The following is a 15,966-nucleotide window of genomic DNA, read 5'->3' on the forward strand; positions in this document are numbered from 1 at the left end:
AAAGCTCGCCTGGCCTTGGTGGTTAAAACGGTCACCCGACAAAGCTCGCCTGTCTTTGGTGTTTATGTGGTCACACGTCAAGCTCGTCTGGCCTCAGTGCTCATACAGTCACTCGGCAAAGCTAGTATGGCCTTGGTGCTTAAGAGGTCATACAACAAAGCTTGTGTAGCCTTGGTGTTTATTCGCTCAGACGGCAAAGCTCGTGTGGCCTTGGTATTTATAAATTTCACACGACAAAGCTCGTCTGGCCTTGGTGCTTAAACTGTGACACAGCAAAGCTTGTGTGACCTTGATGCTTATACAGTCACACGACCAAGTTCATGTGGCCTTGGTGCTTATATAGTCACACGGCAAAGCTCTTGTGACTTTGGTGTCAAAGCTGTCACATGACAAAGCTGGTCTGGTCTTGGTGCTAAAACTGTCGCACGACAAAGCTGGTGTGGCCTTGGTGTTTATAGAGTCACACGGCAAACCTCGTGTGGCCTTTGTGCTTAAACTGTCACGCGACAAAGCTCTTGTGACCATAATGCTTAAGCGGTCACACGGCAAAGCTCGTGTGGCCTTGATGCTTGGTGTTTAAGCAGTCTTGCGTTCGATGAAGACCACTTGACTTTCAATAATATGATGCGCGTATCTGTAAGTCACACGTGGGATAGTTGGCCATATTAAGTTAAGTGAAAACTTCTTGAATTTGGCCTTTAACAACAATAAATTACCTGATCACATGCTTTACCTAACAAAAGAATTGGTCGACCTGGGGTCTACCAACGTTACGAGGGTGTAGCCATTTCTCCCCAGAAGCTAAGCTCACCACATATACAACAGGGCCGTTTCGGTGGCCTATAATGTTTAGAGCGTCCGCCTCGAAGTCGGGAGACCCCGGATCAAACCCGGGCCAGGTCATACAAAAGACTTTTAAAATGATGCTTGTTGTAATTTCGCTTGGCGCTCAGCACCGAGAGGTGAGAGTAAGAAAACATGACTGGTTGGCCCGGTGTCAGTATAATGTGACTGGGCGGGGTGTCATGTCTGTTGTCTTCGGCATGACACCTCAATGGCGGCAGCACTCGCCCTGCCACACAGTGGTAATATATGTACACACACCACAGGAATCCTCGTTCTCATATGACTGAAAATTGGTTAAGTATGACGTTAAACTCCAAGCATACATACGTATATACAAATGCAACTATTTCAACATTGATACATTTCTGTACAGACACATCCGCTTGATTGATTGATTGATTGGTGTTCAACGTTTCATTTTTCCATTTATACGACGGTGATCAGGTTTATGGGTGGAGGAAACCGGAATGCCACCGTCATTCCCCGGGTACCTTACAAAACTCCTGACTTAAAGGTGTAAAGTCCGTAATTTATCTTTTATGGGTTTCGGATTTTACGTGTAACCTGAATGTGAACAGAATACAGCAGCCCGTGACCCTACATGTTTGGTGTGTTCTAGCATTCATTTCATACCTGACGCTATGTGCTATAAAAGCCGCTGCCAAAACAGCCAGGGTTGGATTCGAACTACGCACCTCATTGGTTAAGGGCCTGATGCAGACAATGAATAAATGAATGCCATGATATGGAATGTCGATAAATGAAAGGGAAAGACGCGTGGTCTTAAAAAAACTTAACAAACCAAGTTACCAACAAATGTACCGTTATATTATATCATTCTTTACCCGTTTCCTTTCTGAGCGCGGAAAACAATTACAAAACACCAAAGGGCTTTTGAATGCTTTATTACCATTCGAAAGCACAATGCAAGACGGTTTAACAGATTTTTAATCGAACCAAATCAACCATGGACGAAAAACAAAAGCGTGCCCTCTGTTCATTGCAACATGGTCACTGGAGCGATCAAGATGACGTCATCAGCGCAAGAATCCAACGAAGAGGAATGTGAGTCCCAGAGGAACCAGCAGTTTTCTGAGATAATAAAAAAAATGGGAAATGCAAATCCAGCGATTGTATATTTAGAATGTGAAGAATTTTTTGATCGGTGTTGTTACAGTATACTTGTTATGAACATATTTCACTTACACGATGCGCCTTTAGTTTTATGGATGGAGGAAGGTAGGCAAAGCTTGAGAAACCTACCGCACCTCGTCAGGGTCTAGAGTCACCTCATAACTAAGAGCCGTAAAATCTAGGCGTTAAAACAGAGCAGTCGTCAGCCAATTAAATGGACGGTCCAGGTCAACATTCGCAAGACAAATTCCCGATACAAGGTTCAGCACAAAGTAACTACAAGAGTATATGAAGTACGAAATTATAAGATGGATTCATACAAAGAGAAGCCGTCAACAGTTTTCAATCATGACGGAAAGCCGAGAGGAATGATGTAGGTGAAGGAATGAAATTTGTGTCCAGATTGTGTGCCATGCTAGTTTATAGGTTGTTGATTATCAAAATGTGCATCTCGGCTGCGCTTTGATTGCAACTGTTCATATATACAACGCGGCGGTCTAATTCAACAATTCCGATTACAGTCCAGGATAGGCACAGTTATGAAGCAAAGAAATTAAAAGACCAGCTGAAGGCTACAATATATATCTTGACCCATGACTGATTTATTGATTGGTTGATTTATTGGAGATTTATCAGCGCCATGCATGCTCAAGAATTGTTCATGTCGTTTTATGTAAGTCATCATCAGTTTTATATATCATTTATCAATGTCCATAAATGAATTATCGATATCCATAATTTGCAGGAATTTGATGATATCGCTAATTCAGTCACTGATATCTAAAAATGATTTAATAAATGAATTAACGATCTAGATAAATGAATTAGCGATATCCATAATTTGCAGGAATTTGATGATATCGCTAATTCAATCATTGATATCTATAAATGATTTAATAAATGAATTAACGATCTAGATAAATGAATTAGCGATATCCATAATTTGCAGGAATTTGATGATATCGCTAATTCAATCATTGATATCTATAAATGATTTAATAAATGAATTAACGATCTAGATAAATGATTTAGCGATAAATAGTGTTTTCAGTTTGGTTTCATTGGAAAAGCCTGATCCTGCTACTTTGATGCCAAACAATCTACGAGAAAATGTCTGTATTTACAATGGTTAAAACAGCAGGGCCAGTCATCCAGGAAGCAAGGCAGAGGAATCGGGGTGTTCAGCCAAGGTCGGTGATTTAATGCAACAGATACTGCAATTCTTACTACGGAGACACGGTTACAAGAGTGATACAGGGATTATAGTCAGTTTCTTTTAACCAGTCGCCTACATATTCAGCTGTACGTATCACACTACCAAAGTTGCGTTTCGTTAGTGACACGTATAACGGCACAAGCTCAACAAATGCACATTCTTGCACAGGAAATGAAGTTTGTTTTCTGATTTACACTGTTAAACCGCATTATCTCGTTTTTGACGGCAAGAACTCATTGCTTCAGGCGAAGCCATAATTATTTAAAAAAAAAAAAACAGTGGCATGCTGGATATTGGGCGGAGTTCAATATGTTTTGACGAAGGACGACGACAGTTGCCTAAACTGCTATCGACTAATCTAAACCCTTTTTTCTGACTCTGTACAATTGTGTAAAGGAATTACATTAAGTAAATATTAAAGTAAATGAATTTTATTTTGTCTCTTGTAGTATATGATTTCACGGCAGTGTGGTTTTAGTGCTGGATGTTAGGAAATTCCGTTAAAAAAAAACAATGTAATGTATTCGCAGAGAGTGGTGTATTTTGTGTTACTGCGTGGAATTTGTTCTAATCGCATGTTGGTGCAGTTATTGTAAAACAAATTACGCCCATACCCAAGCATATCACAGGTTTTTAAATAATTATGACTTTACATTGAGTTCTCGGTGTTGAAAACAGGCTTATGGACTTCAACATTATGAATTAGAACAACTGTTCTAACTTCATTTTCCTATCAATAATATAGACGTACAACATATCAATGTGTAGAGCTTATGTTGTTATGTTGTCACTGACGAAAGGCAATTTTGGTAGCAAGTAAGACTGATTTTGCAGACAGCTGAATATAGGCGACAGGCGAAAAAAAATAGACTATAAATAGTGTAATACCTGTAAAACTTACGGTAAAAATTATTGCTAGTTGTCAAGAGAGAGCAGTAATTACCAAACGACTCAAACGACTGAATTATCGATATCAATAATAATCAATAAATTATTTAATTTGGCCCTTCATAAAGCTGACGACATTAATTTATTTCTTTATTTCTTCGATTAAATGGTGTTTTACCCCGTCCTGAAGAATATTTCACACAAACGACTGTGACCAGCATTATGGTTGGAGGAAACCGGACAGAAGGAAAATGTACGGCCACAGAGGAAGCCAGCAAGAGCTGGACTTGAACACAGTGACAGCAATGGTGCATGAGAGGATCATTGCCCCGCGGTGGCGTGCTACCACCTCGGCTACAGAGGCCCCACGACGACATTTGTTTATTTATTTCTTTGATTGGTATTTTACGCCGTACTCAAGAATATTTCACTTATACGACGGCGGCCAGCATTATGGTGGGAGGAAACCGGCAGTGCCCAGTGGAAATCCACGACCATCCGCGGGTTGCTGGAAAACCTTCCCACGTACAGTTGGAGAGGAAGCCAGCATGAGCTGGACTTGAACTCACAGCGATCGCATTTGGTGAGAGGCTCCTGGGTCATTATGCTGCGCTAGCGCGCTAACCAACTGAGCCATCGAGCACGCCCCCCCCCCTCCCCCCCCCCCCCGACGACAATGAGCGACTATGAATAACAAACATTCATATCATCACAGTATAATGTAAAATATAGATTATTTATAAAGTTAAACCAAATCATCTCAAATAATTCAGAAGGGAAAACATAACCATATTTTTGAATACACAATGTCAATATACTCTTTTATATCAAGAATAAGAAGAGAAGTAAATATATATTTTTTTGCACACTGTATAAACTTACATGCTTTAAATAACCTTTTTTTTAATTTCAGCTTAAAAGTAGGGCCTATCACATTGATTTATATGATCAGTTTTAAATAAATCACAACGTACCGGATCGTGAAGATCTCTACCATGGAGGCATCGCTCGCCATCATCGTAGGCCACATGTATTCGGGTCTGCGCTCACATTGATCGGTTGGGCAGCCATTCTCATAGACTCGGCAAATGCGCAGTTGTCACACCGAATCCTGGGACAGTTTCTCCAAGCTTGCGACGCCCCGACTGTAAGGATAATGCCTGAATGCAGTACAGCATCCTGATCTCACGGAATCTCATTGCTGTCTCGCGTTACCTGTATATCTATCACTCATCGCGTGATTATTCCATGTTTAGCGGGACTAAATTCATGTTTCCACCAAGGAATAAATTTATAAGCTCATACCAGAAGTCCATTGCCTACAAGTGTACAACTTCCCTATAGCTAGTCTCGCCGGCACTTGACACTTTTCTTCCATCTCTAACACACTATGTGACATATCTGCGCAGCCATGTATTTTTTTTCTGTCTATTGCGCAGTAAACGTTGAGAAACGGCCGATGCATGGTGGGGAAAAAATGTTCCAAAGGCGTTTGTGTTGAAATAGATATTAAAAACTACGACAACGGAGAGTTTTGTAAAAGGACATGGATAATGTCTTGATAGTAATTATTTTAGAGCTGCTTGGATATATACAAATGGACAGTGGGTTCTTAACTGCATGATTAGAGAAATCGTAGTTCTTGTAAGAGCCGTGTATATTAGATTTCCCATGATTCAGTTCACAATTCAACCCAGGAGGCTGTCATATTTCTACACCAGGTGGCGCGACCTTCTACAGATGATGTAAAATGTGTACTGTGCCGTGGAGATTAGTTATAGTGAAGCTGCATAGGCCTACTTCTAGGTAATGAACTTTGGTTAAACATATATCTTTATTGACCCAGATGTGCGGGAAAATATGTTTTGGGTGGATTCATAGCAGAGTAATATTTGGAGGACACATATATGGCTAAGGAAGCATTTTGTTAAAAAAATCGACAGTGAAAGAGAGCCCCAATATTTTGCGGAACGATGTTGGACAGTTAGCATTCTGTGATGGAAATATTGGTTATATTGTGATAGGAATACGTGGCATTTGACATAAAATGACGTAAAATGACGAAATCGGGTAAACTTGCAAAGAAGCTGGCAAATGTCGATATAACGTAAATATATGGAAATATTCATTCTTAAAAGCTTTGCTCAAAACTTTCTCGATCTATGGGTTCCTAGGATCAGTGTTTTTTTAAGTACCAATCACGTTTTATCGAATGAAAGAATGACTGAATCTATGCATTACGTAATGATTAATTAGGGCTTAACGAAAATACTTTCGAAACAACTAATCCCAGTTGATGTTTGCATCAACTGGTAAACTGGCCTATCGACTGACTTAGCCCAAAGCTCACTGAAACTTTACATAGACACACTCTAAAAACTGTGACCTGTTCTTCTGGGCGAAGCTAGAATGTATAGCATGGTATAGCAGCAACGAAGTCTCGTTTACCACCAGTCAGAAAATATGGTATTCTATCCTTTTAACAGAGTAGTTTTTTCCCAGTGTATGATTAAATTTGATTAGATTTTACGGCGTTTTTTACGGCTATATAGGATTTCAAAACCTTTAAAGCTATAGTTTAATTCTGTTCATCGAAACAGATGTCCGTATGCCAGCCGTCAACCAGTAAGGACGTTCCAGGTCAATAATCGCATAGCCAATTCCCAAACGACCTCTAATACAAGTTGAGCACCGGGAATATGGCTGTGACGGACAATTCACCCCGAGTAGCCATGCTGTAGAACCACTTATTAACTTGGCCAATCACTAGCGCTGAAAGCGTCACGTGATAATTAGCTGTCACGTCATAAAACCTATTGGCTCTTGATTGTCAGTATGGTTTCTTATAGTGGATAAACAGATATCGATGCAATAAATTGGATTTTGTGTTTAGTTTAATTGTTAAACTGATGCATTTTGAATCACACATTTATAAGCAGGGAACTGAGAATGGCTGCCCGTATCACATGTGTAAATGTTGGGCAGGATACCGCAGTAATTTGTCAGTTAGCTGGCAAGAAAACCGCCTCGGGAGAGTCATAGCTTGAAGAAAAATATTGTGACATTGCATTATTTTTCCCTAGCAAACTTAGGTTTATTACTAAAATAACCTCCCAAAATCTGAATAAGAGAGTTTGTTATCAATCAGAAGGTCCTGCTGTTTTCGGTAAATTCTCTGAAGTCGGATCAGCCAGCAAGGCGAAATGCTTACACCTATGCAGGACGAGGACGGTTAGAGCCGCTGAAACACGACGCTGGTGTCCACAAACATCGCCCTGACCGAGGGCTAGATTAAAACAAACATCGCCCCCTTTGAACAGGGAAAAGAGCTAATACTATCTGGTTGGTATTAGGCATTTGTTTGTATTTTCTCATTGCCACATTGTTTAATACCGATAGTACTGGAGAGCTCCTACTTTTTGTTAACGTCACTCTAGATAGCTATAACATGGCAAAATGGCGTCACCAAATGAGCGGTTAGGTACTGACTATTGTTTGCTATTTATTTTGTTGAAAAGCGGTGTGGAATTTTTGAAATATTTTTAGAACATTTCTGGAATACTACTTTATTAATTAATTCAACTTTAGTGACTGACTTTAGTGATAGCCTTAAGACTGTTAAAGAAGTATACAAACAACCTTCTGTACAAGATTTTAAAATTTTGAGGTGATTTTAAGACATAAAAAATCCAACGGAAGGTAATAAAATGTACACAAAACCCCTCATACTTCCTAATTTGTATGGTTTCAAAATTCAAAGCTAGAGGTTTTAGATTCGAAGGCCCAAAAGGATATTAAAATGTAAAACAAAAACCCTCTTAAATGTCGATACTTTAGAAGATTTTAAAATTTAAAACCAAACGGGTATGAATATGTATATACATAACTCTTATAACGTCCCACTTTATAGGGCTTTTAAACTTTAAAACCCGAGGTTTAAAAACATGAAAAACTGAAAAGATATTGAAAAAAACTTCTAAATTGTGTTCTTTCTAAACGATACTCACAACAAATCAACAATGCCAGAAATATAACCAAGGTCTTCATAATCTTCTTCTTCTGTACGGCAAAATAAAATGTCTTCTTGTATTCCAGTTATATATGCATTAGTTGTTGCATATAACCGATAAACAGGCGTTTAGGTCTACTTAAACATCCTGTTCTATTGTACAGGAAGCGTGCAATTTAGCGAGCATTTATACTGCGTTTAACCACTGATTTGGGCAAATGTCACGATGCCGTTAGTTGGCATTATAGTACCGCTGAGATCGGTTGGCCATGCTCCAAGTTTAGCCGCCACATAAATTTTCCGAAGGCTATGCTGGGAAGAATGGAACAGATCTCAGATCTAGCCTTCTAGAAACTCCATTAACGTTGATCCTGTGATACGGGAAATTTGACGTAACACTCTAAAAACTACTACACTGTTAAATTTGACAAAATACTATGTTTTGTGAGCATTGGTAACCCTAAATGGTCATAAATTTCCTCCATGACTAACTTGTCCATTTTTCCTTATTCTGAGAGTTTTTTAGAAAGATGTTTATATTTTTGCTTGAGATGATATTCTACTGGAAACTTGCAGCTCCAAAAACAAAATGACACTTATTTGCCTCTAAAAATGCACTTTTGTGGGCGAAATGTTAGGTCCTTTAGGGCATGTTATTGTTACAAACCATCATGTTATGCATGACAGATTCTTTCCGTTATTCCCATACAATATCAGTTTTCGAAGTAAACTATAATGGTTCAAAACTATTATATGTATGGGCCACTTCGGTGGCCTAATGGTTAGAGTGCCTGCCTAGAAGTTTGGACATCTGGGGGTCAAGACTTTAGAAATAGTCTTTGTTGCTGCCTTGATAAGGACTCAGCACTGAGAGGTTAGAGAAAGAAATCAGGACGAGTTGGTCCAGTGTCAGTATAATGTGACTGGGTGGGGTGTCATGTCTGGTTGTATTTGGCATGATAATTGAGTGGCGGCAGCACGTTGGCGGTATGCACGACCTGCCACACGATGACATAGCATATGTACACACACCTTATGACTCGTCGGCGTCATATAACTGAAAAATGGTTAAGTACGACGTAAAAGCACTAATACATACATATCTATATGTATCGCGGACAGTCAGTATGATGTAGTACAAGTAGGCCACATACATATACCTTTATTACAATATATCCCATGTAACGTTCTGTACATTTCAACATCAAAGACATCAGTGTGATACGCTTTTGCTCTAACTGTTCGTATAGTTGCTTGAATAGAAATAAGAATATACATATATCGAAAAGTGCCACATATTATACAGGAAAGAACAAAAGGAATGGGTTTGAAGCGCTTTGTAACAGGCGAAGAAGACAATTCAATGTACCCTACGCATTAGGTAAAAAGTGCTGTAATGTTAATAATTTATTAGACGTGTTGCATTAGTGTATATAACTACTCTGTGTTGGCATTACATTTAATTACCAATATAACATAGATACAGTGCAAAGAAACAAAGTTAGATACCCATTTTCTTCATTCGCCTAGAACATTCCTTACTTTTTTCAACATCATTGAAAACTATTGATAAATTCTCTTTGCATGAATCTGTCTAAATTTCGTACTTTATATGCGTTATTAGTTCTTTGGTGCTTTGTGGTGAACGTGGTGTCTGGGAATTGGTCTTGGAATTATTGACCTTGGAGGTCCATTTTGTTCTGACGCTTAGATTCGTGACTGGTGAGCATTTTACTATAAGATATACTTTAAATTAACTCGACCAAAATATATTTGTAACACACACTTTAATTTAAATCTCTAACCTTTGACCATATTGTAAGTATCTTGTTTCAGTAGTCCTTGTGTCATGTCTTCAGCCTGGCGTTGCGTTTCCATTTATAAGTTCCAATCCTGTTTTATTCGTCTTCGTGTAGTGCGGATTGTCTTGAACTGCCAACATATTTTGGCCAGCTTAACTTATGAAGGAAACTGAACAAGGCTCACTTGAAACAATTGCCTACATCAGACTATATCATTTTTATAATAAGGAGGTATATTGCACCGGTATAGAAAAACGGAGAGATCTGAGTAAAAAAAAAAGGTTTTTTGTCGAAGTTTCGAACCGGTGAATAAAAATTTTCATCCGCAGAGCAAACTTGGTATGTATGCCCTCTTGGTGGAATCTATGCGTCGAAACAGATGAGCGTATACCTGCGGTTAACCAAAGCGGGCGTTCCATGTCAATAATCGCAAGGCCAATTCACAAATCGACGTTAAGCACAAACTACTAATGAACAGGTAGAAAAGTATATAAAGTACCAAATTTGGACGAAATCCTGCAAAGAAAAGAAGTCAACAGTTTTCAATGATGTTGGAAAGACGCAACGAATGTGGAATCAGTGTTCAAACAGTGTACCTTGCTTGCGTATAAGTTGTCGACAATACAATATGTATATCTGAAGGCAAGTGATATCTAAAGAAATTTATGTAAGACTATTCCAGCGGCCATACGAGCTCTGCCGACTGCTTATTATCACCACAGAACCAAGGCTATCAAAGGCAGGAGAATTTGGAGGATTCTTCGTCCTAGGCTGGAACTGAACCAGCAACCTTCTCATACGTCACTCGAGGAGTGGCCAGTCATACGCCAAGCGATCAGTTTCAAGTCTTTATCAGTCGACCAATCGCAAGTCATACGTCACTCGAGCAGTGGCAAGTGACATGGCAGTCGAACAGTGGCTAGCCATACGTCACTCGAAAAGTGGCAAGTCATACGGTACTCGAGGATAGAAGTCATTTGTCAGTCGACCAATGGCAAGTCATACGTCACTCGAGCAATGGCAAGTCATATGCCAGTCGATAAGTGGCAAGTCATATGTCAGTCGAAGAGTGGTAAGTCAGTCACTCGAGCAGTAGCAAGTCATAGGTCAGTCGAGCTGTGGCAAGTTATTTGTCAGTCAGCCAGTGGCAGGCTATACGTCAGTCGAACAGTGGAAGTCATACGTCAGTCGAACAGTGGCTAGTCATATGTCACTCAAGGAGTGGCAAGTCATAACGTCAGTCGAGGAATGGCAAGCCATACGCCACTCGAGAAATGGCAAATCACACGCCAGTCGAGGAATGGCAAGCCATACGCCAGTTGAGGAGTGGTAAGTTATACGCCAGTCGAGGAGTGGTAAGTTATACATCAGCCGAGCAATGGTAAGTCATACGTCACTCGAGCAGTGGCAAGTGATATGGCAGTCAAACAGTGGCTAATCATACGTCACTCGAGAAGTGGCAAGTCATACGTCAGTTGACCAATGACAAGTCGTATGTCACTCGAGCAGTGGCAAGTCATACGTCACTCGAGGATAGAAGTCATTTGTCAGTCGACCAATGGCAAGTCATACGTCACTCGAGCAGTGGCAAGTCATACGTCAGTCGATGACTAGCAAGTCATACATCACACGAGCGTTGAATTTAAACGTCACCCAATTCATAAACCTCTCGAGCAATAAATTCATACATCGCTCGGGCAGTCAATTCATACATCACTCGAGCAGTCAATTCATATATCACTCGAGCAGTCAATTCATACATCAGTCAAGCAATCAATCCATGGATCACTCGAACAGTCAATTCATGCATCACTCTAGCAGTCAGATCATGCATCTCTCCAACCGGTAATGCATTACTCATTGCACGTTACTCGAACAGTCAACCCATACATCCTTCGAGCAGTCAATTCATACATCACTCGAGCAATCAGTTCATACATCACTCGAGCAGTCAATTCATACATCACTCGAGCAGTCAATTCATACATCACTCGAACAGTCAATTCATACATCCCACGAGCAGTCAATTCATACATCACTCGAGCAATCAGTCCATACATCACTCGAGCAGTCAATTCATACATCACTCGAACAGTCAATTCATACATCACCCGCGAAGTCAGTTCATACATCGTTCGAGCAGTCAATTCATACATCACCCGCGAAGTCAGTTCATACATCACTCGAGCAGTCAATTCATACATCACTCGAGCAGTCAATTCATACATCCCTCGAGCATTCAATTCATACATTACTCGAGCAGTCAATTCATACATAACTCGAACAGTCAATTCATACATCGCTCGAGCAGTTAATTCATACATCACTCGGGCAGTCAATTCATACATCCATCGAACACTCAATTCATACATCACTCAAACAGTCAATTCATACATCACTCAAGCAATCAGTTCATACATAACTCGACAAGTCAATTCATACAGCGCTCGAGCAGTCAATTCATACATCGCTCGAGCAGTCAGTTCATACGTAACTCGAACAGTCAATTCATACATCACCCGCGAAGTCAGTTCATACATCCCACGAGCAGTCAATTCATACATCGCTCGAGCAGTCAGTTCATACGTAACTCGAACAGTCAGTTCATACATCACCCGCGAAGTCAGTTCATACATCCCACGAGCAGTCAATTCATACAGCGCTCGAGCAGTCAATTCATACATCGCTCGAGCAGTCAGTTCATACGTAACTCGAAGAGTCAATTCATACATCACTCGGGCAGTCAATTTATACATCAATGGATCAGCCCGTTCATACATCACTCTAGCAATCAGTTCATACATAACTCGAGCAGTCAATTCATACATCACTCGAGCAGTCAATCTATACATCACTCAAGCAATCAATCCATGGATTACTCGAACAGTCAATTCATACATCATTCGAGCAATCAGTTCATACATAACTCGAGCAGTCAATTCATACAGCGCTCGAGCAGTCAATTCATACATCGCTCGAGCAGTCAGTTCATACGTAACTCGAACAGTCAATTCATACATCACCCGCGAAGTCAGTTCATACATCCCACGAGCAGTCAATTCATACATCGCTCGAGCAGTCAGTTCATACGTAACTCGAACAGTCAGTTCATACATCACTCGAGCAGTCAATCTATACATCACTCAAGCAATCAATCCATGGATTACTCGAACAGTCAATTCATACATCATTCGAGCAATCAGTTCATACATAACTCGAGCAGTCAATTCATACAGCGCTCGAGCAGTCAATTCATACATCGCTCGAGCAGTCAGTTCATACGTAACTCGAACAGTCAATTCATACATCACCCGCGAAGTCAGTTCATACATCCCACGAGCAGTCAGTTCATACATCGCTCGAGCAGTCAGTTCATACGTAACTCGAGCAGTCAGTTCATACATCACTCGGGCAGTCAATTTATACATCACTGGATCAGCCCGTTCATACATCACTCTAGCAATCAGTTCATACATAACTCGAGCAGTCAATTCATACATCACTCGAGCAGTCAATCTATACATCACTCAAGCAATCAATCCATGGATTACTCGAACAGTCAATTCATACATCATTCGAGCAATCAGTTCATACATAACTCGATCAGTCAATTCATACATCACTCGGGCAGTCATTTCATTCATAACTTGAGCAGTCAATTCATACATCGCTCGAGCAATCAGTTCATACATAACTCGAACAGTCAATTCATACATAACTCGAACATTCAATTCATGCACCTCGGCGGAGAAGGGGAGGTGAGGAGTATATGAACTTGGAGCTAAAAATGTCAGCTGTCAGATTTAACTCTACGCTTCACATCTGACATTTGCCAGCAACTCGTCCTTGTTGTGACATTTTTGTTGTTTACTTGCCTGTAGTTGAAATTCGAGATTATTGCGGTAGCCAAATTCATTGTCGACAAATTGTCATCAGTTGGAACTGAGGAGAGGAGATTCCATGTTAAACAAGGGCAGTGAAAGCTGTTTATCATACACATGTAGCAGGGTTAATTTACGATGACCCTTGACCTCTTCTAAAGGCACAAAGATTTTTTTAAACCAGGTATACAGTACAGCTGTGAGATTTGCAGAGCTCATAAAGGATTAACATGAATGCCACACGAACATGCACATCGGCCTACCAAGCTTTGTAACTTTACTTTTGGTACGTGTATATGAAAGTGCGTACCATTGCTGCAAGGCCACGTAGAGACAGACGGAAGCTACCAAAGCTTATAGAAGTAAATGTTATTAGGTAATGGAGTCGACTAGACTCATTGCTGGATACATAAAAGGCACAAACCACCTCCAAATTAAGTACAAGCCACCTAAAAGGCCATTTAATGCGGATATCACAAATGGATTTCATGTTTTTTTTTCTTTTTATAATTTTTTTTTACAGTGAATAAAATGCAAAATAACATTGAGGTATAAATTGATCAAATTTATCTGCTTAAGCCATTGTGCTATAAAGGGGCTTATAAGTTGCTTTTTGCATGAACAGTAAAGATAAAACCATATCTGAGGTAAACTGACAAGAAGTCAGATTTCATCGGCCACGAGTGACCATGAAGAGATACTACAATATTCACAATGCATCGTCAACATAACAAAACTTAATTTAATTAAAAGGAAAAATAATAGAATTAGGAGTAAAAAAAATCATACTTAAAACCAAGTCATTTCTCATCAACAAAATCCATTTATAGAACGTGAAGATATATACTTTCGTAATACAAAAAAAATCACACAACTTCAAACTGCGATGAAGTGAGAAACTTAAGTAAAAACACTTTTCTTTTCATAGGAGAAGTAAAACAATAGAAGTAAAAGTAAAGAATGAGGGAACTATGAGACAATGCTTTATTTCCCCCGTAACATCATGCACCTTCACAAAATTACGACGGCACGTGCATTCTAGAAACGTGAATAAAATGCAAAATAACATTGAAGCATAAATTGATCAAATTTATCTGCTTAAGCCATCGTGCTATAAAGGGGCTTATAAGTTGCTTTTTGCATGAACAGTAAAGATCAAACCATATCTGAGGTAAACTGACAAGAAGTCAGATTTCATCGGTCACGTGTGACCATTTGCCAAGTACGACACTAACGTCGCTGGCCTGAATTTACTCTTCATGCTGAAGTCTTCGATATCAGAGGTTTTACACCTGATATTCATCGTATTCGATCAACTGTGTTGCTACTTGCGTTAATACCACGTAGCAAAATTTCATTGGCCATTTCATACATGTTGTGGGACGGAATTCCCTATAGGCTGCTGTTTAAATATCCAAACGTAATAACGTTATCCCTCGTGATAACGTTGTCACCAAACGGTATAACCCCCTGCTGATTTATCTTTCGGCGATGACTGGCATCAGATGATCAGTTCTGGACATCTGTCAGCATGTTTGGTTTTGCTATCTATGCTATAAGATATATATTTTATTGTATTCCAAGTACAAGTTTTAGCTGATACGAATGTTACAGTACACTAAGAGCAAGTGTCCGCTGATACGAATGTGTAAGTACAAAAACAGCACCTGTCATCCGATACGAATGTGTAAGTACACTAAGAGCAAGTAACCGCTGATACGAATGTGTAAGCACAAAAAGAGCACGCGTCATCCGATACGAATGTGTAAGTACACAAAGAGCAAGAGGTAACTGATATGAATGTGTAAGTACAAAAAGAGCAAGGGTCCGCTGATATGAATGTGTAAGTGCAAAAAGAACGCTCTGTCCTTGTCTGTCCCTGTTGATTTGCTAAAAACAAATCTTTCTTGCGAGTTTTTGGCACTGCTACTAGTTCTGCCAGCAGGAACGTGTCAGTGTGAATTTCCCTCTTTCTAGAGGATGCTGAAATGAAGTTGTGGCTGTTTCTTTTTTAAATTAATATGTGGCATATGCATCTACCCGTAAAGACGTAAGGTCTTGAAAGTTTCTACTACCAAAAACGTTTCGGAAGCCGCAAAAAGGTCGTGCATATGGCGTGTACATATCTCGATTCGTAGCATTGGTCAGGTCATGTGTGATGTACGACGATTTCAATGAACGTCACAAGTT

The 15,966-nt window shown here is 39.8% G+C and overlaps 1 long non-coding RNA gene across 1 annotated transcript; it reads right to left on the reverse strand.

Annotated features, from left to right (window-relative positions):
• Positions 1-1,735: 1,735 nt before the first annotated feature.
• LOC135464951 (uncharacterized) lies at positions 1,736-8,246 on the reverse strand. The gene is made up of 3 exons (XR_010443692.1): positions 8,092-8,246; positions 5,059-5,229; positions 1,736-1,938 (listed from the first exon to the last, which is right to left on the reverse strand). It is a non-coding gene; the product is annotated as an uncharacterized LOC135464951 (long non-coding RNA).
• Between the last annotated feature and the right edge of the window lie 7,720 nt (positions 8,247-15,966).

This window comes from Liolophura sinensis, chromosome 4 (assembly GCF_032854445.1).
Source record: "Liolophura sinensis isolate JHLJ2023 chromosome 4, CUHK_Ljap_v2, whole genome shotgun sequence".
Taxonomy (NCBI): Eukaryota; Metazoa; Mollusca; class Polyplacophora; order Chitonida; family Chitonidae; genus Liolophura; species Liolophura sinensis.